Below are 27,101 nucleotides of genomic sequence, written 5' to 3'. Positions count from 1 at the left end.
GTCTTCATTTTCTTTTCTGAAACAATTTAACAATGTTTAATCAATCTATATAATACATGAGTTTCAGTGTAAAACTGAATTTGTTGAAGTTTCCAAAGCTAATCTGATTTTTTGACATGCAGCTGTGCATAATTCAAACGTTCACAAGGTAAGCATGCTTGAATTTCTACATTTTCTTGTCTAAAGTGTGTTAAATTGACTGCATTTTACCAATGGTGTGAGCTCAAGTCTCAGTTGGCCTTTCATGAAATGTCTATAGGGTATAGGAATATGACCAGCGGCATATTTGCAGGTCATATTTGCAGGGGCAAATAGCTGAAAAGGCAGAAAGCAGAGCTAGTTATCCCTGTCAGCTGCAAAGCTGCATTCTCATTAATCTAAATCCTTTAAAAAATGCTGTTGGAATTATGAAACCCCAGATGGTCTTGAAGACTAAAGCCAGAAGCAGAGAGGGAGAGTCCAGATGTTGTGCAGACATGCAGGAATCAAACAAACTTACAGATTAAAGAGATAAAACTGTTTTTCTTCATGATTTCAGGGGCAAAATACATATATCGTATATACGTCTGCCATAGTTCTTCCTCTTATTAAAGCTTTATTTATTTAGAACAAGCCTCATGACTTAGTGACCCAACTGTGACACCGGTCAGCCTAAAGAAGGTTAACAACTGTTAGGTCTAATTCTCTAATCCATCCTAATCTTGTTTCCAGGCGGCTAAGATCCCGCTCAGCTACAAACCTCATAATGCAGCACAGCCCACAGTCAATCAAGGTCTTTTTGGCTTTAAAGTAGTTTCACATCTACCAACTGTTCTGATTTCACCAAAATTCAAAAAGTGAGAAACAGTCTGAGTGGGCGGGGCCTTTTTAGCAAACGGTTTCTGAAAATTTCTTCATTCACACAAAAGCATTGAAAATTCAATGGAAACAAAAAAAGGAAGATGAGGTCATGGCATCAACACTATTAAAATGTTGCACATTGGTTATCTACACTAGGATATTTTCACTTTAAAACGGGTCTTTAAGAGATCATTTTGGTGCTCCCAATGTAACATTTTTGTGTGAATAAAAGGCTAAAACAATAAACTTTTATAAATCCCTGTTATCATGTGAGGGGTGTTGTGGTGGAGCAGTTCAGGGTTTCCGCTACACGTAATTGATCGTGGTGCACCGCCACGGCAAATTAAAAGTCGCCACACCAAATACACACTGAATATACAAAGTTCATGATGGATTTCTGATAGATATTTCTGCAGTCATCAGACTATACATATGAACCTTGGGAAAAAAACAGACTGGAAATAAAGAACAAAGCATGGAGAAGGGAAGCTTGAAATGACCAACAGGAGAATTATCACATTTCCAAATCACAACGCTGAGAGTATTCTAGAAGAAAGGGGAGCAAGTGTTGCCAGGACATCCTAGGAATGTGGTAGCCATGTGGTCGGACCACCATTGCAAAGCATAAGGGTTGATGACATGCCGTTGTATCATACAGAACAGAAGTACATCTGTTAGAGACAGTCAAAGGAGAAAATCACATGAGTTTGGAAGTTTTTTTTTTCTGAATGCAGCATCTCTGAACTTTAAAGTAAAAATAAAAAATGTTAAACCCTTTATTTTAATACATCTCGTTTCATAAAGTGACAAAAGCTTTCATCACTTCCCTCACAAACTAATGCATCTCCAGCGCTGCCTGGAGTAACTGTCGGACTGCTGTGGAAGGAGATGTGGGTTTTTCATAATGCTGTCAAAACAAGCTAAAAGACTGGAAGTACACGGGATCCTTCCACATCACTGGCTCTCAAGGTTTTAACACCTAATAAACGATTAAAGGATATTTTACAGTAATACAATTACTGCTCTGATGTAAAGACAGGACTGAGAGTAAACTTCACTCATGTAGCAGGACAGTTTATAGCCAACATGGAGGCTTTGGTGTGCCACAACCACAGCAGGAGAAGCCAGATGCGGAAAAATCATGGAAATGTATTTGTGTTGTCGATGCTTCATTAGCGTTTCAGCTTTATGGAGGATAAAAATATCTCGGCGCCTCTGGGAGGAGAGAGGTTGAGGAGGGAAGGAGTGGGGTGTGTGGAGATAAAATTAGAACTTGAACATTTTTAATTTCTTCATGCCTCTGTACTTAGGCGAGAGATCGCGAATTACATGTCAATTTTGGTAAAAGTCCTCAGCGAAATGGGAAAAAAGGTTAGAAATGAGACTGACTGTCTTTTAAAAGTTGGGTCAACATTGTCTCTGTTCCTCACCTCTCTTTACTTCTTCTTTATCTTACAGCTTTAATCAAGAGGATGCTGCAGGCTTTTAAAGCATCCATGTAGATGGGATTAACTTATGGCATTAGATGGGACCACGGAGAAAATGTGAAACCATGTTTGAATTAGGGCTGAGCGATATGGCCTAAAATCAATCTCTTCCTTGATATTCCATGGAGACAACATTGTCCGACCATCTCCCTGGTATGATCGGCTGGAAAGTATGCCGACTCCAGCACTCTGGTGTACAGTTTCCATTTGTCGCTGATGTGATGTACAGTCAGACTAATATATTCTTCCCATTAGACCAGGTGGCTGTACTGCAGGTTGGATGTATTGCTTCGGCTTGTCGCCACAGCCTTTTGGCACAGTTTACACTTGACATTTTTTTGTTCAATATTGTGCTTGCTGAACCCAAAATGTTGCCAAGCAATTGATGGTGCATTTTTTTTTTTCGGAATGAGCTGCTTCTCTTCCTCCTTGACCAGCTCTACTGCAGCCGCCGCTTCTACATTTGAAATCTCATCCATTATTTTAACCTCTCTGTCTCTTTCACGTCTCCTCACAGACTGGATAGGGTGGAGTCATGTGACTACAGACTGTACACATAGCACAGCGTCTTAAAGGGACACGAGCATAAAGAAAAAAAACTACTTGTCTTAATTTTTTTTTTAAATACCGAAAATACCGATGTGAGTAAAATGATGTTGGTTATTGTCATAAATTTCGTTATCGGTAAATTTGTCGTTCATCACCCAGGCCTAGTTTGAACGTACATTGTGACATCTGTGTCTTTCAGTTTCAATCAAGAGTAATATAGTTATGGGAGTTTTGAGCTGCATATTACCGTTTCTTAAAGAAAATGCCATTTTTGGATTAAAAATGTGTACCTGTGTGAAAAGCTGGTGTGGAAACTAAAGGAATGCTACCCATCAATCTTATTAAAGGTCTTATTTCACCACTATGAACGTCTTTCAATATTGTGTGTATGTTAGACAAAGGAATAAGATTTTGAAAAAAGCTAAGTAGTTAGCGCACAGGTTTGGAAGTAAAATGTACAAATATATGACAGAAAACAGAAGTAGCCAACAAGTCTCCCCTAAGGTTGCCAACAGGGGGCAGTGTAGCAGGAGCAGGAGAGCTCACTGGTGCCCATGGCCACATAGTGGCTTTATTCTTAATAAACCAGTAGTGACCAGGATCTTAATACCGTTGACTGCGGGGGAGTGGGGTGGTAGTGATTATGGTTGTTATATGAGGTGAAACGAGCTGGAGGAATTTATCTGAGAAAATCACTTTCTGTTGTATCTTTATGCTTAGAGACTTCATCGTGACTTTACTTGATCATTTTACCAATGCCTGCTAACGTAAACAAACAGCGCGTTGTCCACCGGAACAGCGGTGGTATTTACAGCTTGTTCCTAAAATACACAAACTCAGTTTAGAAAATTATACTAATTTGTGCTAACATACGTGTCAAGACCTTATAACACTAGCGCCTCACTGTCAGCTAAAGGCAATTACTGGCTTAGTTCAACTCTGAGCTGCTGTTGTTACCAACTTTAAACTCACCTACTTCCATCTATTTTTTATACCTCCTTAATCCAGGCCAGGGATAGAAGGGGAGCGGCTGCCTAACTCCAGCTGTAGATACAGTGTAAACCCTGAAGAGGTCACCAGTCCATCACAAGGAAACACAGAGACGAAGAGTCTGCACATCCCTTAAAATGGGACGACACGCAAGATGGGAAAATACATGATAGTGGGTTCAAGACAAGACAGGTTTTTAGCAATATTTATGGAAAAAACTATAAATCCCAATTGTTGCTGTTTTCACAAAAAGGGAGAAGATTTCACAAATTTCTGCATTTGTTTCAGAAAATATGCAACTGGCCCCAGAATAGTCTAGTCTAGGTTTTACTAGTTTATTTAGAAATGGTGTTTTTCTTATGTCCAGTCAGTGGTAATCCTAATAAAAAGCACTGCACATAGAAGTTAAAAGTCCTGAAGGCTTACCTGGTGCTTTTGTAAAGGAGCATTGCATGTCGTTCCGATGAGCGGTATTAATTAGTCGGTTGTCTGCACAACAGGGAAATACTGCCTTTCTGACTTTGAAAAAAAAAGTCGCAAACATGGTGTTAAAATTAAAGCACCCACCATTATATATGGGGCCCATAATAGCTTAGAGTTACTTTATCGGATGAAGTCACCTCCTAATAGCAAGTAAACAGAGATTAGACTTAATGTGTTTGTGGTGTTTCAGTAGGGTAACATTGTTACACCCCTATGGACCACATGGAGAAAATTGTTTTATTTTTTTTCTCTTGGTCATGACTCCAGACCACATTCAGTCACTTTTTTTTTTCCTTTTATTCTATTTAGATGTGTAATTAACAACTACCACGTTCTAAATTTGATGCTTGTTTTTCTCTTAGGCATATTAGAACTGTCAGACAGAAAAAAATCATAGCGTTACAACCCCAAGTCTAAATACAGTAGAAATACAGCAGATTCCTTATGGCAAATTTTATTTAATTATTTAAACAGGAGGGGAAAAAAACAACAGCAGAATAATCTATATAATGAAAACAAATTGGAGTGTGTCACATATTAAGAGAAATAGGTGTTTTTGTTGTCACACTTACCTTAAACATAACATTGCTTCAAGAGGAAAGTTTCTACTGATAATTTCCATGCATTTTAAATGTTCATTTTATTAAGATTTTTTTGTCATTGAGCCACAAAAATAATATCCCAATACGAATAAATGTCACTGAGAATTGTGCTGCTATAATGCGTTGTTCTTAATCAGAAAGAGAGCCAAAGAAACAGGTGGTCAGGTAGTCATGCAGTAAATCTAATTAAAAGCTGCAAACGTTGGGACACAGCGAGCCTGCAGGGACACGCTGTCAGACGCTTTGATGGGTGGCCCTGTAATCAGAAAAATCGGGCTGATTTCTAAAGATCATCTGATGACACGCCGGGCTCTGTGTGTGTGTGCATGCGTGCGAGAAGAGGAGTGTTAGACGTTAGAAAGGAAAAGCTGGAAGCGAAGACATAGGGTTAAAAAGCAATGAAACGGTACTGAGGTCTTTAACTAATGCAGAGCATTGTCTCACCCACAGTGAGCTGCAACCTGGGTTTGAGGCACATTTACAACATCTTCCTAATGAGAAGATGAGATCCACGTAAGAGAGCATGCCACTCCAACACCAGCTCATTTCACCAGGGGGTCAAAGTTCACAGCACGAATTCATCCACTGAAGAGGAAACAGGTGAAGACCAACTAAATCATGTCCAGGAAGCAGGAGCCTAATTATAAAGTTCAACATCTCACTGGGTTCAATATGAGAGATCACAAAAGTGTAGCTCATTTTTAGCTCAATAACTGGTCTTCAGCTGAATCTGTAAATTATAAAATAAATAAGTGCATCAATGTACAGTAACACCAACAATTGAAAGATATATAATAATATACTAATTTAATCTGATTGATGTACTGATTGGTTCGTCTTGATTGGTCTTTCAGCTTTAAAGTGACACCTCAGCTTTGGCATGTACACCACCTTTGATGGTGCTCTACATGTCAATTTTCCCTTCCATATCAAAGAGGGGGATATTCTTTGATTTATTTAAACATACTGTGGGAATTTAAAAGATAACGTTGAGGCATCGGGTGAAATTCTGACCGATTAAAATAATTAGAAAAATTGACAACTTGCATTAATTTGATGTCCCCACATAACAATGTGTTATTTTTGTTTAATTCCATGTCTTTTTTTTTTTTTTTAAATAAGGAAATTCTCAATATTAATCCTCAACCTACAAAAATTAGCATGTCTGTTGGGGAAATAAACAGCCTTTGCCGAGTCAGTACTGAGACACATACCACAACAACCCTGAGGTGTGGCCCTATTGTGAGCTCCCTTTGAGCAAAAGTACACATTACCTTATAGTTTGGGCGCACAAACAAGAAACTCCAATATTCTAACATTTTTCCTGAAGTTAGAAGTTTCCCGTTTTCACTGAAAGCAACATAGCTAAATAAATTATTTTAAGTGCTGATTAGTTTGATATACTAAGGGGAAAGCTTAGGTTTTTGACATATTTTTGATGTGTTCAGATGACATCATCCTATAGGAAAGACAAGGATAAATAAAAATAAAAGCACACCGCATCATTTTCTCTTTTCACATCTTCGCCATTTTTAATGCCTCTTCTCAACAACCTATTTCATTTTCAGCGCTTCCTTCCTCTGCCACAAACATCTAAAACACCTTCTCATCCTTCCCTCTCATTCACTCCATCTTTTGTTACCCCCCCCCCCCCCCCCATTGTGTTGCTCACGTAATCTCACACATTGCATTTATTCCTCTCTCTGATTCCTGAGACTGAATATCTACTAGTCTAAGTTAAGAGAAAACTGATTTTCAAACCAGTGATGTAGGTAGCATTCTGCTATAGTCTGTCGGAGGTTGACAAATCTTGTAGAAAAATAATTTGAAATCGTTTATTTTTATGTTTTAGATGAATCAAAAGAAACAAACATCAGATTTAGTGTATGGTATGACCATAAAAGCACAATGACTAAATTCTCAACTCTGTTCTTTAAATGGATGCTTTTGAGAGGTATGCAGTAGTAGCATCTCACCTACTAAATAAGGCTTCGAGCTATCTTTTGAAACCTTTGAAATAAAAGCCAAACAGGATCACTGCCTCTTATAACGAATGTGTTGACCTTTTCTACAGCAGGAAATAATCGGTGTGTAGCTGACCGAGGAGACAGAAGCCTTCACAGTAACATGGCTTCTTATGCTCTGAAAAAAACAACAGCAGCACCTCCACCGTGTGTACTCTGTACTTCCTCTTCTACCCTAAGCAATATGCAAACAAAGACAAAGAGACGAACACGGAGCCAAGCCACACACGCACAAAGAGGGTTAAAATCACTTATATGCACATGCAAAGCAATGGTGATAAGAGACCCGCTTTGCTTTTGATAACACAGGGTGTGCTCGCTTCTTTCTTTGAACAAAAAATACCTTCACAATCGATAACAAGGGCAAAATCCTGTTCTGTTCCTCTGCCTCATTCCATGAGCACAATTTGAAATGTGCTATAGCAGCATCAAGAGACTATTTATCCCATCCAACACCTTATCATCTTCATACCCCCCATCCGTGTTGTCATTGTCAGGCGCACATCTGTACCTGGCCGCCACCTGCACAAACCCGCGTTCTCACTGGCTCCACACTAACATCGACGTGTGAACATTCTGCCTTCCTTAAAATGTGTGTTTCTGTCCTGCTGTTGGCAGGTAGTATTGATGAGCCTAAGGCATATGCGTCGTGTTAGCACGGGTGTCAGCCTGCTGTCCCGGGTTCATTCCGGCTGAGCATCAGCATCTTTACAGCAGCTGTCGTTGTCAGGGTTGAGATGCAAATGGACCTAAACACGTTTATCGTACCTAAAAACCCATTTCTAACAACATAATTTGCTCATTTTTAAGCCGGCTGGCAAATTACAGAGGCAGATACAACGGCTTATTAACTAGCTAACATCAAGCTTTCAACAACCCTTTATGAAGAACAACATGGTAGAAAACAAGTAATGAGCATATTTACTTCACAATTATTACTCAATGTTTGACTGAAACCACTACAAAGTACAGACAACACTTCCTCTAAAATAGGTGTGGCTTTATTTAAGTTTTTTTTTTAAATGTCTGACCTGAGGCATACAGCTACATGGGGCTTCCATAATTTCACTTCTTTAATTTTTAACAGTTATTTCATGTGGAAGAGGCTAAGTTATAAGTTAATACACCCGTCACCATAACGTACATTCCTTTCCTTTCAATAGCATAGGAAGACACAATGATATAGGTAAATAATGCTCCCAGATTGCTTTCAATACATTTGACAGTGCAGCAGAAAATGTAGTTTGATCATCACATAAGAATGCTACCACAGGATTTTTGGGCATGACAAAAAAATGCCACATTTGCCATCGAATCCAACATATACAGACCGATGCTACAGAATCAACACCACTGAGACTCAATATTACAGCAATGCTGAGCTTGGCAGATGCTCGAATCGCTTACTGTTTGAATAATTCGGCAAAGGATTATCTGACCAATTGCAGGGACTCATGGAGCACTGAATTTACAATCCTAGATGGTCAGATGATCCTTCAATTTGGGGAAAAAAAAAGAGACATTGACATCACGGAGAAGTAACATACCCAGTCATGGTGCAACAGAACACTGAGGATTCCACACCATTGAGCTCAGTATACCTACACTAATCAGAACAGGAGTGTATCAAAAGTGACCCAGGTACTTGACAAGAACTGATGATCTGCAAAATCTGCATAATTTCATCATGTTAAGACTCACATAACATGTTGCTTCCTCTCCGATATGACTGGTTTTTCATGTCATGTTTCTTGTGGCTCCATTCATGTACATTAAACGTTTAGAAAAGCGTTCATTCCATTTTAGCACTTTATATAGAATGTTGTCATTTTTAATCAGTAGTGTTTAAGCTAGTTTGTTATTTTTAGTCAGCTGTCTTTATGGGAGAAGCCTGGGACCCAGCAGAATAATTATGTTTATAGAATTATTTGCAAATAAACCAAAAAACTAAATAAATAGGAAAATTGCTAATAAAAACAATACATGCCAGCTTATTACGTTAAACAGCCTTGACATAAGGATGTACACACATAGACACAATAACACAACAAGCCTCAGTCTGGATGCCCACGGTCTCTACAGTGATAATGGAACTGTATCCCACTGTAAAGCGGAGTTCACTGAGGCTGGATCAGCTCCAGATGGAGAGGCAGCGAGGAAGAGGAACAGGATCAGGATGCCATAACCTCGCTTTAAACAGAGGGCAGAACACACACACACACACACAGACGGAAATAGGCCATGCATCCATGACTGTAACATTCCACATGACAGATTGCAGAGATGCACAGAAAACACACCCCACACATAACTTAAGCTGTACACAAATATGAGCCCCACCATGTGATGCACACTCACACGTGCAGGGATGTGCACAGAAAAACAGCAAAAATGAACTCGTTGAACACAGATCCCAACGAAAGGCTCACAATGAAAAAGAGTGGCGACTGTAACCATGCAGCTCTGCTGTGAGACAAGAAGGAGTTAGTAGAGGAGGCGGAGGAGTTGGAAGCAGCACAGAACAGGGAGGAGGAAAAGCTGCCTTTGTTGTACTTTCCATATCTGCAAGAAGAAAGGCAAAGGGGCCAAGACTTTCTTTTGTGGATGAACAATACCTAAACATCTTCACGTTTGAACTGTATCTGCTGGTTATCTATTTCACAAACACAGGATACAACCACTGATATTCTAACAAGAGCTTTGAGCCACACCTTTAAACAGAAACAAAGAATCTTTAATGTAATGTTGTTTGGGAGTATGAAATTCCCACAGATATGATGATACCCTTGAGTAAAAATAAAACAGTGTAATTTAAAACTAGAATGTGCAACATGACCTAACTGCTTTCTTTAAAAACAGAGTTACAAGAATGATTCCTGCTGCTGAAAAAAGTATACAATGTTGTCTATACCGTTTATTTATTGTCATTTTTATACATATTTAAGCAAGACATTAGAATAAACAACAACTAAATATGCAAGCGAATATTAGCTGCAAAATTAGTTGAGCTAGTATAGTAGAGCCTTCACAGCACAACAAACATGCCCAGAATACTTTTAAAACAATGTTAGCTGAAAAAGAGTAATGGCACACGTAAAACTGCTTCTTTCTCTGCTCTCGGTGGAGGACGCACGCGTTTTCTCTCCCTCCCTCTTGCCTGCTTCTGCATCTGCTTTTTTCTGTGTTTTTCTCAGAGCCTCACTTTATTTGTTTATACTGTTTAATTTGTACTGTATTGCACCGACTACGCCAAAACAAATTCCTTGTATGTCCAAAAACGTACTTGGCAATAAAGCTTTTCTGATTCTGATTACATATCTTCCAAACTTGCAAATTATGGATTTGGTCAGCTGACCTCTCAATGCAATTGATAAAAAATTTTCCACGGGAAGTCAGGGTAAAGGAGAACCCTCTTGTGCAGATGGGACGTTCTTTTCTGGATACATAATGGATTCCTGGCAACAGTGGAAGATTGTGTGCTTGACTACAATGTCGGTTGAGGACGCACAAGAGGTTCATATATTTGGATTTTTGATAACAGGATTCCTGCTTTTTGGAGCCGGTGGTTACCTGACTTATCGGGTGAGTAGCAAAATGTGGGCAGCTGTTCAAAGCCTCCCAAAGATGCCTGCGATGCTATATGGAATCTGCAGAGAGAGCAAAGCTCAGACTGAATTGTTAAGAGAGCTAAGCCGCAAGCTGGATATGGTTCTTGAACAGAATCGTAGCCTGGAAGTGGCTTTTGGACTCAGAGTTGAAAGGATTTAATCATGGAGAAGGTTGTTTGCTCCAGAAATTCAGAAGTTCCAGAAATTTGGAATTTGGATTCACACTTGAGAGATAACAGTAAAAACTGTTAAAGTGGTTGGAAATCCACACAACTGCTTGAACCACAACATTTATTGTTTTTCTAAATCCGGTGCCCCAACGTGGCCTTGGCAACTTCTGCTAAGTGGCTATCGACAGAATATCTCCTGGATTTCATGTAAACATGGCACTCTTTATCAGCACCCCCGAACAGCTGTGACCCAGATAAGACTTTGCGGCCGATTGAGAAAACTTCCATCTCTCTCCTCAAGGACAATGGCGCTCTATCTGTGTTGACAGTCTAATTCTTGCATACACACTCACAATTATATATTCGCACCCCCAGGATTCCACCGCACTCTTGCAAAATCGTTTCTTCTTGTGTGTTGCTTAGCCCTGCACCTAATTGCGTGATTTCATTACTTTTTCATAGATTTTTTGTTTTATCAGAAGGATTACCAGCGAAAACCAAACATTATTAGTAATTTGGACTATAGCTGCTCTTACACCAATGACCTAGCTTTCTTAATTAGACTACAATGGACTGTTATTACTTAGTTCAACTTCAGTACCAGTAAAAGCAATATATTATTAGCACCTGAAAATGTGGATTAAAGCTGTTTTGTACCAGTGACTCAGCTTCCCTAGTTAGAATTCAGTGGAATGATGAGACTATCAATATTACGTCTGTAGATGATGCAGTCAACCTAGCCCTTCACTTCATCCTCCGGCACCTGGACTCCACAGGAACCTATGCCAGGATCCTGTTTGTGGATTTCAGCTCTGCCTTCAACACCATCGTCCCAGTTCTGCTACAGGAGAAGCTCTCCCAGCTGAGTGTGCCCGACTCCACCTGCAGGTGGATCACTGACTTCCTGTCTGACAGGAAGCAGCGCGTGAGGCTGGGGAAGCACGTCTCTGACTCCCTGACCATCAGCACCGGTTCCCCCCCAAGGCTGTGTTCTCTCTCCTATGCTCTTCTCCCTGTACACCAACAGCTGCACCTCCAGTCACCAGTCTGTCAAGCTTCTGAAGTTTGCGGACGACACCACCCTGATCGGACTCATCTCTGATGGTGACGAATCCGCGTACAGATAGGAGGTGGACCATCTGTTGGACTGGTGCAGCCAGAACAACCTTGAGCTCAACGCTCTAAAGACAGTGGAGATGGTTGTGGACTTCAGGCAGAACCCAGCCCCACCTGCCCCCATCACCCTCTGTGACTCCACAATTGACACTGGGGAATCTTTCCGCTTCCTGGGAACCATCATCTCCCAGGATCTCAAGTGGGAGCCAAACATCAGCTCCCTCATCAAGAAAGCCCAGCAGAGGATGTTCTTCCTGCGGCAGCTGAAGAAATTCAACCTGCCAAAGACTATGATGGTGCACTTCTACACAGCCATCATTGAGTCCATCCTCACCTCCTCCATCACCATCTGGTACGCCGCTGCTACAGCCAAGGATAAGGGCAGGCTGCAGCATGTCATTCGGTCTGCTGAGAAAGTGATTGGCTGCAGTATGCTGTCGCTCCAGGAACTGTACACCTCCAGGACCCTGAAGCGGGCAGGGAAGATTCTGGCTGATCCCTCCCACCCCGGTCACAGACTCTTTGAAACTCTCCCCTCTGGCAGGAGGCTGCGGTCCATCCGGACCAAAACCTCACGCCACAAGAACAGTTTTTTCCCATCTGCCACCAGCCTTGTTAACAAAGCCCGGAAACCACACTGACACTCCCCCTTTCACTTGTAACACTGTAACTCTGTGCGTTACATTAACGCTCAGCTTGGACTCCTGCTTTACTTGCACTGCCATACTTGCACAATGATCATCTGCACTGTTGTATTGCTCTTGCATCTTATACTGCTCTATACTTACTCTCACTCACTTAAAACTGTGCACATATATTTATATTATATTGTAGATATGTTTATACTTTTTAATTTGTATTGTATTGCACTGACTACGCCAAAACAAATTCCTTGTATGTCCAAAAACGTACTTGGCAATAAAGCTTTTCTGATTCTGATTCTGATTATCATCTTCTTTGAGCATAAGATGCTTTATTATTAAGTGTGGCTGGGAACCAATTTCTACCAGTAAACCCGGGAGGATTATTAATTATTATTACTCCCAAGGATTATTAGTGTCATTCGATTTGTTTTTCTGTGTTTGATTTTCTGTATCATTGTAATGTTTTTCCTCATGTACAGCTGTTTGAGTGCCTTGTTGCTGAAAAGCGCTATATAAATAAACTTGACCCTTACAGAAGGGTGACAGATGGTGCTTAGTCTGCGCTCCAAACAAGTAAAACATGTCGTAACATTGTTCAGTTGTTATCGAAACGTGTCCAGTTGTGGTGCTCATGTTGTGGTGGCCTCTTGTAGTTCCGAAAATGTATATATATGTTTATACAAAAATAGATCATCATTGAAATCCTTCCCTGTACATCTATCATGTAAATGTCCCAAGAGTGATCAAAATTTTAAAAAAGCTATTTTTAAACTGCTCTTTAATCAATTAAATGTTCCAAATCATGACATTTTTGACATAAAATCTAGGTGGAAATCATTCCCTTTAAAGTAAGACTGCATTTAAGGTTTTAATTTCTTTAAAGAAATTAGATGGCATATAAGTATCTTTCTTTCTTTGTGTTTAACTGAAACTTGAGTTTATGAAACATAAATGTATGCAGAAAAAGTTGCTCAAATTAAAAAAACGAAAACTACAAAAGGATGCTCTCTATAATGTGACATTCAAAGACTCATGGTGTTCAACTCTGTGAAATTTGTTTCTAATTTTCTTCTTTCCTAAATTAGTTTCTAAAGGTAAAATATAAATGAGAAATTATACAGCTGCTGTTCAAAGGGGACTAGGGTGAAGGGAAGTAATATGAATCGGTGGTATCTATTAAACCAACACTCAAACCTATTTTTTTGTTTGAAAAGTGAAATTAAAAACTATTTCATGGATGCAAGGACACCGTTTTCAAAAACTAAGAGCTCAGATTTTTACTTTTGAATTTAATTTTAAAGAAACGATGAAAGGCTGATCAATATTTTTCTGGTAGATTTTAGTATCTCCTTAAAAAAGCACCTTGTGAGTACTGTCAAAAGCATTCATAGTCTTTAAAATGTAGTCACGTTACAACCACAAACTTCAATGTGTTCTCTTAATTTTATGTGACATACCATCATTATTGAATATTTGTGAAGCCCAACAAAACTGACACATGGCTTTAAATTGCTTTTAAACATAAAATAATTATCATAATTATTTACTGCTTATTTTTCAGTCCAAATTTAAAAGGCAGATGCATAATTTGCATTTGTACACAGAGTTTTCTGTTTTGTAGGTCAACAACATTCCATTGATAAGCAGATTGCATTGCTGCAAAGTCAACAAACTAGGGCTCTAGTTAGTTTTACTATCTAAACTTATACTTTGATCACACTTTTGAATTTCAAGTCTTAACTCAGCCAGTATTCTTCTTAAATTATGTCTTACAGTGTCTCAGTAAAGTATTTATACTCTTTAAACTTGAATTTGTATTTTATTGGGATTTCATGTCATTAACCAAAACAAACCAGCACAAAATTGTGAAGTGGAAGGAAAGGATGGATATATGGTGCAGATTAAGAGACTCGGCCCATTCTTCTTTGCCGGGTAGCTCGAGCTCAGGCAGACTGGATGGGCAGCATTTGTGAACATCAATTACTACAGATTCTCTCCATGACCTGGGACTGTACTTTTACTGGTCCTTTCTAAGACATTAGTATGCTTTGATCTAAGCAATTCCAAGGCAGCTTTGGCACTATTTTTAGTGTTGCTTTCCTACTTGAAGGTGAACTTTGACCTCCTCAGCCTCTAACAGGTTTTCTTCCAGGATTGCCCTGTATATACCTTCATCAAACGTACGACCAAATCTTGGTTTGTGGCAAAGCATAAACAGGACTTCCTATGGGTGCCTTTTAGCAGTGCGCTTCTTCCTGCCATTCTTCCATAAAGGCCATTTATGTGGAGTGCATGATAAATAGTTTTCTATTCTCCCACCAGAGCTGTGGATCTTATCTGCTCCTCCAGCGTTACCAGGCACCTTTATGACTGCTTCTCGGATTAATGCTGTCTTTACCCGACTTGTCAGTTTTAGTTGCGTAGCCATGTCTCTGCAGGTTTGCAGTTCTTTCACTCCACTTTTCACTTCCACTTCCATTTCCTGATGATGGATTGAACAGAACTCTGTGAGACGTCCAAAACTTGGGATACTGTTTCATAACCTAACCCTGGCTTAACTTCTCCATAACATTCTCCCTGGTCTGTCTGCTGTGTTCCTTGGTCTTCATAATGCTGTTTGTTCACTAATGTTCCTTAACAGACCTGAGGCCTTTATAGATCAACTGGTTTCATTGTTTTTCATTTTGGGCTTTCAGAACAAAGGGGGAGGGGGGGTGAACACAAATGAGTGCCGCCCTGTTCAGGCTCTTACTTTATTTCTCATTGCACTTCACAATGATGTGCTACTTTGTGTTGGTCTATCCCATTAAATTCCAATTATACACAGTATATATATATATATATATATATATTTTTTTATTTATTTATTTATTTATTTTTTATAATTTTTTGATTGTGTACTGTTAAACAATGTGAAAAAGTTAAAGAGGTTCTTTAAGAGGCACCGCATGTGATCATAGACATTTTGTTTTCATTTGTTTAATTACTTGTTTCTGTTGAGCCAGAATAAATTGAAGACTAACATTGCAAACACGTTTTTTAATTGTACGATAAGAACCACCTATTTGTCTGTGGCTAATAAAAATCTAAAAGATATGGGCAGTTAGTACATGCACACTCCGAGTTTGAATCTCCAGTAACTGGCCCAAGACAGCTGCTGCTCTGAGCCTCTGAAAGAGGAGGGAGGGGAACAATGAAAAGAGGAAGAGGAGGCGACAAAAACAGGACGGAAAGGAGTGTGGTGAGGAAGGAGAGCAGGTTGGAGGTGGGGTTGGGTGGTGGGGGGTTGTATACTATGAGTCATCATTGGTTCGAACCATCATCAGAGCTGAATGGGGAGAGGGAAAGGCGCACACACACAGGAGTGCAGACAGTCGAGCGGTAATCTTTGACGGCAGCCTTCTATTCCACTAACGGTGACGTGGCGTCAAACGATCAGGGACCGTAGGGAACAGCCCCACAACACACACACAGACACACACACACACTCTTGTTTTGCTGTATGTAGTGAGGACCATGCGTTGACTCTCATTGAGTTCCATTGATTTTCAGTCATTTTCAACCCTTTCTATGCCCGAACCCTGACAATAACCCTAAACTTAACCATTACCAGTGCATGCCTAACCCTAACCTTAACCTAAAGTAAATTCACACCTTAGTCATAAACCTAACCGTTAGCAAAATAGTTCGTGAGGACCAGCAAAATGTCCTCACTTTGGTACAAACGGTTTTCAATTTGATGGTGAAATCGGGAAAATAGTTCTCATTGTGATGCCAAGACAGGAACACACACACACACACATTCACAGAGTCTCCGCCAGTCCATTAGAGATTAAACAACTTGTTCAGTCTGTGTTAGACTCCAGGCAGGACTCACAAACCTTCAAATTATTCTGCACCCCCACCCGTCTCCTCCTGTCCTCCTTTATTACCCTCAGTCTCTCTTCCCGTCGCTCAGTCCTCCCTGTTGCTCCATTAGTGGATTGAGCGTGCCGGCACTGGGGAGGAAGGTAGGTGCTGTTTATAGGAAATGAAACTCAGTCCATCATCCTGCATCAGGTAACGACCACGCTTTACCTGCATTTCACGGCCTCCCGATATGGATTTCTGTAATAACCCAACTTTAGATGAATTCCCTGCCACACAAAATGTGTGGTCCTTGATGTTGCCGTGGAAATAACTCAGTTTAAAGAGTGCTCCCATTGGCAAACTGACATCTGTGGTCTAATGTGCTTGCTACTTGTCGATTAACAAGGATTTGATGAAGACCTAAATCCTAACCCTAACCAAGAGACAGATAATCATCACAGTGGAGATAAATATGCAAAGCAAAACAAAACCTTATTGCATATTAGAGTTATTTTCACTTTATCATCCCCAATGTATCATGGTAGCTCTGGTAAGTACTAGCAGCAACAATTTGACACATTTCTAATTAGTTTCTTGGTAACCAAACCTGCCTTAACAACCAGCAAATCTCTATGCTCTGTCTCTCTTCAGCATGGGTAAAAAGCAAATTTCATCACCACAATTGCTGGAATTCATTTACAGCACTGATGCATGGCTGTGATAACTGAATGGGTTTTAGCAGTAATATAGTGCACGCAATAGTCTGGTAGTCTGTTCAAATATTAACTGCTGTAAGGACATTTAAAATGTAAAAAAAAACCAAAAATAAACAGAGAAATGCCACTTCTGTTTAGAAACAGAGTGACACTTTCTGTTTAGTTATTAGTCAAACTATTGATCCATCGTGGGGTCACATCAGGAGCACCTGTGATTTCCGTGAAAAAAACAAAAATTGAACTACAGTTTAAAACGTATGGAAGTGTAAGACAAGTAAATTGATATGCTATCACGTTGGTGTCCACATTAATGTAAACAAAGATCTGTTATGAGCTCATTCAATTTAGGATTTGCAAAAGAAATCACTTGCAAAAACTGTAGGGGCCTTCTTGGTAACATTTTTATTTGTTTATTGTCATAATTCCGTTCACTTTCAGGGCTGCATGGTGGTGCAGTTGATAGCACTGTTGCCTTGCAGCAAGAAGGTCCTGGTTTCAGACTTTCTGCATCGAGTTTGCATGTTCTCCATGTACATGTGTCGGTTCTCTCCGAGTACTCCAGCTTCCTCCCACAACCCCAAAATATACTTGTAAGGTAATTTGTTATTGTAAATGGGCCTTAGATAAATGTGTGCGTGCGTGTGTGTGTGCGTCTGTGTTTGTCCTGTGTGTCTCTGTGTACCCTTTGTGATGGACTGGCGACATGTCCGGGGTGTACCCCACCTCTCGCCCAATGACAGCTGGAGAGAGGCAGCAGCCCCCTGGTCCGCAACGCTACATGGACAAGCGGGTATAGACGAGTTGACACTTTCAGTGTTAACTCAAAAAGTAATCCTTACAACTATATCAGCGCTGTTCATTATGTACCATAGTGATGTAATAATTGTAGTTATAGGTTACTGTTTATGGGTTACTGCATCCCTGTGTGTCCATTGTTATGTCTGCAGCCCTACCTGGAGACCTTACCATTGTGAATGGCAGACATATTCTTTTTAAATCCATGAACTTTCCTGGAGTGAAAAAGAGGTTACAATTCAAATACCGCAAACGCACCTCTCCTTTTTCCCACCTTGCTATGTCCCATTGGTTGGGGGCTTTCATTGAAAAATGTGTGTTGGCCTTGGTTTCTTCATTGCTTTCTATTTCTTTGTGTTATATGAGTTAGGCAGATATCCTCGAAATACCAATCCCTTTTTGTGGGGACTTTGTGTTTACAGTTTTCTTCTATTTTTTGTCTGTTTGTTCTAACCAACTAAGGCATTTTTAATGCTTGTCATTTCATCCCTTTGCAGTTTAGTACTTTTGCAGTTTTAATACTTCAAAAAGCTGCTTTGGGGACTTTTTCTGCCTGCACTGAAAACCTATGATTTAGGATAATTTTCTATACTATGTCTATAGTATTATGTAAATAAATTTACTGATGTGATGCCAAAAAATAATACCTACAAGCATGATGTTTTATGAGTTTACGGGTCTGTATAAAAAATGCAAATTTTACTTGTAAAGCTTCATATTTAGAGGTATATAACTGTTGTCACAAAATGACAACATTTTAATGGTTTCAGCCTCATCTATGGATTCTCTCAGGTAAGTTTACATATTTTCCCCATGGATGTTTCCTCCCACAACCCGAAAACAAGATAATTAGCGATTTAAATTAAAACTGTTGAGTGTGACTGACTACATCTGACTCTGACTTCTAAAGGGCAGAAATCTGTTTACTTTATTGCATGTAGAGGAAAGAGGCTCTGTGCACCTAATGATTGACTGTCTTTTGATGCTTTCACAGAATATGACATAACCCATTGATGTCAGGATCCTCTAAAAGGTGGAATCAGACTGTATGTAAGAAAACGACAAGAACGGATGTGGCTGGAGGTACTGCTTGCTGCCCACCCGATGTTTGATTCCTCTAAAAACCTTGGTGTAAGGCTCATAGAAGCTTCCAGGCAGGTCTTTGTGTGATACAATACATTAGCGCAAGCTGCCGTATCTTGTATGCTATGTGGGTACTCGGGTCCCCAGAGGGTTATATAAACAAGGTAAAACAAGTTTGAATTGAAGCAGAGAAGCTCTGAGTGTGTGATTGGATGCAGAGGTGTTTCATTCCATTTCTGGTTTCCAAACCGTACCCTTAAGTCAACATGAACATATGGACTTTAACACATTATTTTAGAAAACAAATGTTCTGTGTTGGCATGGATGGATGCTCCTAGCTGAGACAGCTGTGTAGAGCAGAAAACAAATACTGTTGGTGAAAGCATGATAACATTTGGTGCCGAACATGTCCAATTCAGAGCACCATAAATAAGCAGCCACAGCTCTGAATCAACTCATCAGAGCACTCATTGCTCATCAGTCCAACTGTTCCAAAGCCATGCTTTCCACCCACACCCCAACCTTCATTTACAATCCTCACTGTTCACACACACACACAAAGATTCAACCCCATGGGCACTGCAACATTCTCCACTGTGCCAAATGCAGGCTTGTCATCTGTTGCAAAGACAAAAACTGGCCAAAACGTTTGCTGTCTCAAACACACGCAAACACATTTTTGTGCATATACTTTGTGAAATTCAGCATGGTGTTGATGTCAGTTGAACCACTGAAACATCTAGAATGTTGAAGAACCTGATCCAAAGAAATTTGCAAAAAGTGTAAATTGCTGAACTGCTAAAAAATGTCACCCTAGAGGGCTTTGTAAAAGTTGTTGATAAGGGTCAGAATTTGCACCCAGAATATCCGTTATTGTCATTGTCACAAGTACAATGAAATTGAGAAAAAAGAACAAAAAAATGTTAGAAGAACATCTGGACATGTGTGACTTCAAAGTACAAAGCTTCATGGCTACAGGGCCAAATACATGTGGCCAGAAGAATAAAAAACTGGTTTCCGTGTTGCACTGGCGTAGAGACCTAACTCATCACATAAAGGCATCATAGGTTAACAGAAAGCAGGTCACAATTGTATCGTTTTCCTTAAAATCTAACTATGTCAAGTATGTACACACTCTTATAAACCAAAAACTGAACAACTGCAAAAGTTAAAGCTGCTTTCATGTGATTTGCTATTTTGCATATTAAAAATACATGTTATGCAGGTACAAATGTATGGTAATTGAATGATTTCACTAGAACACCAAGTCTTGTCACACCTTTGAAGCATTTGTCCCTTTTAATGGGCTACCATTCTGAATAGCTGGGGAGTATTGGGGTCAAGGGTGTGGATTCCACAGTGTTCTGCAAAGTATGTTTGTTTTGCCATGATGTCACCATCTCATTGTGAGCTCGGTAAAAAATGCTATGCTGTTAGCTCCATATCTACAACTGTTTTTACTAATAGACAGATAATTACAGCAACATTTTAAAATGTTAATTTATTCTTCCTTTTCTCCACCATAGCAATGCTTTTCACTGTCCACAATTCTGATCTCAAAACTGGTATGCAAAGGCACCTCCTATGGATGGGCGCAGGGGAAGCAGGACATGATAGATGACTTCTACGCAGTGGAAGTCATTGTGTTTTGCTACCAGCCTATTAAGAACAGAGGATGAGGCTTCCTGATGACTGTTTTCCTGTTGATATTAATACCTCCATGTAGTTAAGCGAATGGAGAGCAACATGCAGGTCAGCAGGAAAAAAATCTGAAGCAGATGTGAAATCCATTAGATCAACAGCACTAAGAGGAATGCCAGCGCTTTAGCTGAGCGGGGGGCGACAACTGCATAATAAGGACAACCATGTTTTTTTGGTTTGTTTTTTTTACTAGCCTATAGCTTTATTTAAACATTGCAATGCTGATTCGAGGCATTTAGTGCATGCTGAGACACGAATTGAACACATATGGAAGCAGGGAGCTATTATGAGCTTAAAGATGAACATTTATTTCAGCATATCTGTGTGTGAAAGACAGGCAGGTGTCTAACACCTTGAGCTGACCCCAGATAATATCCTGTAACATCTAAAAAAGACACGCACCCACACAATGCAAGCGTGTATTTGCGTCGTTTCTCTCCTGCCTCAGTTGAATCAGGTCTTATCAAATCCAATCAGGCCCACTGAGGCGTTTCATTCAGAGGCAAGCTGCAGAGCAGATAATGCCCACCGGGGGAAAAGAGGAGTGTCTAAACCAAATCATGCAATCATGTGTGTGTGTGTGAGCACTTCTGAATGCTTCCATGCTTGTGTTCACATCAGTTGCTATTGCTGTTTTTGATGTTCAGCCAGTCTGCACGTTTGGGTTATTTTATCCACTATTCTTGCCACTGTGAAAAACAGACAGAATGGGCTTATGGAACGCTTCCACAGCTGTACTCATAAGCCATCACTGTGCGTTTACTCCTTACACAGTCTATAAAAAAACAAGAACAAGAAATATCCTAAATTGGTACATAACAATGCAGAACACAGCTTTTCACATTCGTGCTGACAAATTGCAGCTCTACTAGAGCAGAAGAAACAGAAACATGCAGATGATGAGAGATCATCAACAGTTGCTGGAGGGACTAAATCTGCAGAAGCATAAGAGGGGAAGGCTTAACCTCTATGCCAGTGGCAGTTTACAATAAATCCCTGCACATGTTTCAGAAACACACTGAATGAAAGTAAATCTGTAGTTTTCCTCGCACAAATGATAAATTTAGATTTTTGTTGTACAGTGCAAGTGAATAACATCAAATCTGTCAGGTACTTAAAAACTGCAAGCAAGCTGTGATGTAACAAAGTAGGTATCACTTCCTGTTTGCCCAAAAACAGAAGGTGCAGTGTTCTGGATATGTTTAACACAATAAATTATGTCTGCTGTAGATGTTTTTATTTCAGCAGGGTGGCGAGCTGGTTTTCACTCTTGCCCACAAAACTCAGTCCTGCAGGCGGTATCACTTCCAGTGACCCAAATGACTGGGACATTAGACCCATAAAGCTGTTCTTTACCCTGAGCTTCAGTTACTGATCTCTTTATCTGTACAGTGCCATGTATTCTTACCCCTTGAACTTTTGCACATTTTGTCACATTGGAAACACAATCTTCAGGGTAGTTTACTAGTTTTATTACTAAAGCTAGGTACATAATTATGATTTTTTTTTGTGACAAAAATGTAAAGATTGTTGCTCCCTTTACTCTGAAACCCCTAACAAAATCTAGTGCAAACACTTTTCTTGAGAAATCATTCAATAGTGTCCACTTGTGTGTACATTACCCTTAATGCTGTTTAACAGCTGTTCAATGAAGGCCTCAGAGGGTCGATAGAGAACAATAATGAACAAATTTCCCAAGGTCTGAATATCTCACAGAGCCATGTTTAATCCAACATCCAGAAGCAGATGGACTACAACCAAAGACCTAATGAGAAACATGATATTTAAAAATATGAAGAAATGCAGCGAGTCTGTTCTGTTTAGTGTTAAAACTGCACTACTTAATGCAACTGGTCTCCTAAAGTAGCTTTTTTAATATTCTGTCAGTTGTTCTTTGTTGTTGTTGGTTTTTGTTTTTTTCTTAAGAGCAATAATTGTAATTGTATGGTCGTGACTGTAGATACCAGTTGTTTTCCCTGGTTTCAAACAACTGTGGATATTCATTGATCATGTGACCGTAATTATCTAGCCGAGACTAGGTTTAATTAAATATCAAATGTCCGAGCTGTTTAACGCAAAGCCCTCGATGGCTAGGATAGATTTTCACTGATCCCGTGGTGTTGTAAAGGCTTCTCCAGAGATCCGAGTTCTCCTGACACCTTAAAATGTAAATCAGAGGACGGGGACAGAGAAAAATACTTCAGGCCTCTTTGGTTCTGACTTGGTTTTATCAAGTTCCTCTCTCATGGCTAAAAACTAACAATGCAAATGCCCCAACCACTGCAGTTCCTAAAAGTGGATTTTTTGATGCAAAATGTTGGAAAAAAGCAACTTAAAAGCTGGGGAACAGGGACGTATAGTGGGTCCAGACTACACAGCTGGTAGCCTGGAGTGATTATATTTGGCAACGTATTCGTGTTTTGACCTTAATATTTTATCTTTTACTTTTAGTTCAAAGAATCTGAAGCTTTTTTCCTTCATTCCTATAGTAACCAAAACTGCTGCCATCTGAAGGTGGTATTACTTGGTGGTGGTAATGACAATTATGCCCTGACCTGCGAGAGGAAATAAGACAGTATTTTTACATTGGACTGCAAAAAAATTGTAAGTAGTTTTATTTTAATAACCTAACTTTCAATTCTGCATATCATGTGGTTCAAGAATTGACCTTTAATCATCTCTGGTGTTTCTGCTTTGGTAAAATGCAGTGACTAAATAGGGTTCAGCTTACTGTGAGCAATGTCTTTCCTTTACCAGTAAAAATAACACATTCTAACACAAGAAAGCATGGCAACAGTGTTTTTTCTCCTCTTGTGGTTATGGTGAAGTTATCTTGAGTCTCGGGTTTTGCCTGTTTTTGGTTGGTTGAAATGTGTCAGAACAAACAGCTTGCAGACCGGGCAGTTGTCAAGTCCAAGGCAAAAAAAAAAAAAGACCGACGCATTTCCTCTTTTGTTTTGACTGTTTCAAGCTCCACTAGTTTAACACTGATCTTCCCGAAATCTGTGTTTGACTCAAAGCCTGCAAACAGTCAACCACAAACATTCCCCCGGCGACCGCGGCGGTGGAAGGGGGACATCTGAAACCACACACACACACACACACATAGACAAACACACAGAGGAAGTGAACCCCAGAGAGGAAGCAAAGTTCTGCTGTGCTGCCCAGATTTTTCTCCCTCTCCTCCCCCCTGTTTAAGAAGACTGGTCGATGAATATCACAGAGAGGAGACAAGCTCCAAAAAAGCTGAGTCAAGGCTCACACACATGGTAAATGTATTTTTAAAAGCATAGTGCCTTGGTCTGTTCAACCTATAACCCAGCATTATCCTTAAAGATGACCTTTAAGCAAAGTTGAAAAAGCTTCCCTAACAAAGACTCTCGGAACGAAAACATTAAAAGGATAGTGAAATAGGACTTACACAAACATTTATCAGCAGTCCTCATTGTCAAGGTAATTAATGTCATTTTCTCTAAATCAGTAACTTCTTATATGGGGAAATGATTAGGTTCTGTTTTTATAAAAGGGAAATGTCTGAGCTGTAGATATGTTTATGGTCTGCAAAGTCTCGGTCAGGTGGGTGACTAAATTTAGAGGAGAAGGCTTTGGTCCACTAACTGTCAACCAGACATGGGAAAGTTTTTTAGCAAGATTTTAGCAAGAGGAGTAGTAACCGAAGACCATATCACTATGAAGTAAGATGGTACTCAAATGAAGTTTGCAACCTCCCACATGAACGGGCCTAAGATCAGACGGGACAACGATTTAAGATCTATTTGACACAATGACAAGAAGTACATTTTGAAGGGTCAAGGTGAGACATTGAAACCTAGAAACCTTGTGCCAACTACTAAGCATGGTGGTGGCAGCAATATGCTATCAGCCTGTTTCAAATGAACCACAGACTGCAACTGTCTTTTCAGTCCTGAAATTCTGGATTCGGGCACTATGGTGAACTTTTATACTATTACTCTGTTTTAAAGCTGCATCTCTGTTAAGCAGCTTACTGCAGGCCAGGTACCTGAGCAGGTAGCCTGACTAAAAGACCTGCTAACAAAAGCGTATCACACGCACAACTGATTCTCTAAACAGCAGAACAAGAAATAGATATTATTGGCTGCAATAAGTTAAACTGTAATAATTATACCTGTATAGTAATATATAAATATATATCAATATAATAATTTAAATGTCATATTAAGTGAGCTTTAGGATAAATCGTGGCTTTTTGGTTTTAAACAAAAGCAATGACGAAAAAAATGACACATTTTTGTGTAAACCATAGTGATATTTTTACTCTAGATTAGCATACCATGACAACATCCTACGAACCCATGCCTAGTTCTGACAATGTATGTTCGGACAATACAGGAAAACAAGCACATATAGTCCAAGGCTTCAGCTCAGGAAAATGACTCCTGTAACCCCACCAGGCCATACACTCCCATTCATTCATAAAAATAAATAAAATCCATTCCCATCCGGTCTTGCTCAAATAGCCAGCCACCAGAAGTTTATCGTTAGTCACACATACAGTAAGAATCCTTCAGAAACTCTGGTCCAAAAAAAACTGAGGATATCCAGAGAATTGCACACCAACATATCAGATAAACCAGCCCTTCGAAGCCACAGTTATGTAATATTGTAACCTGTTGTGGTTCAGCTGCAGAACATGAATGATACAGCTGGAGAGAGTCAGTATAATAGTACCATGGGGACGCTGGGCAAAGAAAGGACATTGGATACATGTGAACTGGCAGCCTCAATAATCCAAATGCAATTACTTTAACTGCTGAAGGATTGAAAGTCCCTTTGGGAATGGTGGTGCGGGGGAAGGGGGGGTCAATTTGCCACGCAATTGTAAAAATCAACTTTATACTGAAGAAGGGAAATGTCCTTAACATACACAGTACAACACGCTTATTATATTTGGTAGAAACACGCTGAAAACTAGATTTACCCGGCTGGCTGTGAAGTACTCTTTCCCATAGATATGCAACGGCATGCAAGCAGAGAGATGGACCATATCTATGAATGAAGGAGCCGGATCGACTTCCAACTCAGACAAATGAATGAAGGACGCTCCAGGGAACTGGCGCTTAAAGTAAAAACCCCGACGGGAATAGAAGCGGAACCGAGATGTACTTACCCCGGGCGCAGCAAAATGAGTCAGCTACAGACGGCAGAGATGTGGGGATCAGCGGGAAGATTATTTCCTCGGAATCTGTTGGCTTCGGCCTCAGAGAGAACAGACGTGGTGCGAGGAGGGAATAAAGCCCACCTCGTCTGTCTCGGCTTGTTCACTTTTGCGACTTCGGGTGATGGATCAGGGTCTGTTTTAGTCTGGGGGTGTCGCTGACGTGAGTGGGACACGGGTCAGGTCAGCTGTCAGTCAGAGCTTGTGGATGATAACGGAGGAATGTTAGGTTCGGGTTCGGTCGTGATCTCGCTGAGAGTCTGTGTGAGCTGAAGTCCGCTGCTCTGGGTCCGGCTGCTGAAACGTGGAAACGCCTTTTCCTCTCTCTCTCTCTCTCTCTCTCTCTCTCTCTCTCTCTCTCTGGTCGGTCACGGCTAAGCACGCTGTCTGATTCGTCCAGAGATCGTTTATTGCTAACAACGTTTCACTCTGAGGCGTTTATCACTTAATCAATGGAAATATTTATTCAGATTTTTTTAAGGTACCTAAATAAGAAAAGGTACGAAACGATAATAAGATGCACGATTAATAAAATTTGGGGGCCGTTCCAAACTCTTTCAATGCCATTGTTGAGCTAATTTTAAAAAGAGTACAGCTTTGATCCATTGCAGCAGAACAACAGGCCTATCTCTAAGATCCCTTTTTTTTTTAAGTTCCTAAGAAAGTAGGGCAGTGTTTCTTTAAAAGAAAAATATAAATTTTATTCTGGTTTCCGTAATCGCCACTTTGCAGAAACTGTTTATTTGAACTTTATTTGACTGTTTCTGGTAGTATTTTGATTAACAGGCTCAGGGATGTAGTTGGTTTATCAGGTGTGGCTTTACAGTGGTTTCACAAGTATCTTTCTGGCAGAGCATTTAGTAGATCATATTGGACTCTTAAGAGTTTGTCATGTGGGGTATCACAAGGTTCAGCCCAGGGACCTCTTCTCTTCCTTTTTGTATATATGTATGCCCCCTAGACCAGATAACCTGGCAGCTTTCTGATGTGGCTTATCATTTCTGTGCTGATGATTTTCAGCTCCACATTTCTTTTAAGACACCTGGATATTTAAAGTTGTCCTCCTTGATAAAAAAAAAAAAAAAGCTCTACCAATATCAAACAGTGGCTTGAGATTAATTCTGGTTAAACCATAATTACTGCCCCTGAGAGCCAAATAGGTGAAATTAAGCAACAACTTTACCTATTAGCCTCTTCTGTCCAACAAACCTCTCAAACCTTGGTTTTATTTTTGATTCTCCAATGTC

The 27,101-nt window shown here is 40.0% G+C and overlaps 1 protein-coding gene across 1 annotated transcript in view; it reads right to left on the bottom strand.

The window, feature by feature from the left end:
• Positions 1–26,168, bottom strand: part of LOC124880499 (astrocytic phosphoprotein PEA-15) — a 59,875-nt gene extending 33,707 nt beyond the window's left edge. Inside the window, exon 1 of the mRNA XM_047385645.1 lies at positions 25,807–26,168. The gene's annotated coding sequence lies outside the window, so the exon portion shown is untranslated. The remainder of the gene's footprint in view (positions 1–25,806) is intronic.
• Positions 26,169–27,101: the final 933 nt, after the last annotated feature.

Source organism: Girardinichthys multiradiatus, chromosome 14, assembly GCF_021462225.1.
Source record: "Girardinichthys multiradiatus isolate DD_20200921_A chromosome 14, DD_fGirMul_XY1, whole genome shotgun sequence".
Classification (NCBI taxonomy): domain Eukaryota; kingdom Metazoa; phylum Chordata; class Actinopteri; order Cyprinodontiformes; family Goodeidae; genus Girardinichthys; species Girardinichthys multiradiatus.
The sequence above is the reverse complement of the archived record's forward strand: the minus strand, read 5'-3'. Positions and strand labels throughout refer to the sequence as shown.